Raw genomic sequence first — 656 nt, 5'->3', positions numbered from 1 at the left:
GACAGGTGTCCAAGAAGAGCAAGGCAGGTGCAAGACAGCGTTAATGAAGAGCAAGACAGAAGGTGAAAAAGGTCAAGACAAAAGGAAAAAAAAGGTCAATGAAAAGGCAACAAGGGAGGTTAACGAGGCAAGGAAGAACTAAAAAAAAAAGGTCAAAGCAAGATCAAAATAAGACGAAAACAAAAGCAAAATACAAAACAAGGTCAAAGCAAGAGCAAGACTAGCAACAAAAAAACAAAAAACAAAAAAAACAAGGTCAAAGCAACAGCAAAACTAGAAAAGGTCAATGAAAAGGCAACAAGGGAGGTTAACGAGGCCGAAGAAAGAACTTAAAAAAAAAGGTCAAAGCAAGATCAAAATAAGACGAAAACAAAAACAAAATACAAAACAAGGTCAAAACAAGAGCACAACTAGGCGCAAAAAAACAAAACAAGGCCAAATCAAGCAAGATTAGACAAAAAAAACAAAAAAAACAAGGCAAGGCCAAAGCAAGAGCAAGGCGAGACGAAAGTTAAAATACAAACGAACAAACAAACAAGGTCAAAGCAAGATCAAAACAGGACAAAAAACAAGGTCACAGCAAAATAAAAGACGAAAAAAAAGGTCAAAGCAAGATCAAAGCAAGACGGAAGTAACAACGCGAGAAGTTATAACTA

The 656-nt window shown here is 36.1% G+C and overlaps 1 protein-coding gene across 1 annotated transcript in view; it reads right to left on the bottom strand.

Moving 5' to 3' along the window:
- The window catches only part of LOC119588958 (calcitonin gene-related peptide type 1 receptor-like), a gene marked incomplete at its 3' end in the record, with an annotated part of 18,045 nt that overhangs the window by 11,191 nt on the left and 6,198 nt on the right, over nt 1–656 (bottom strand). The window lies entirely within an intron of this gene.

The sequence above is a fragment of the Penaeus monodon genome, chromosome 24 (assembly GCF_015228065.2).
Source record: "Penaeus monodon isolate SGIC_2016 chromosome 24, NSTDA_Pmon_1, whole genome shotgun sequence".
In the NCBI taxonomy this organism is placed as follows: Eukaryota; Metazoa; Arthropoda; class Malacostraca; order Decapoda; family Penaeidae; genus Penaeus; species Penaeus monodon.
Note: the sequence above shows the minus strand (reverse complement) of the source record. Positions and strands in the feature narration are given on the sequence as shown.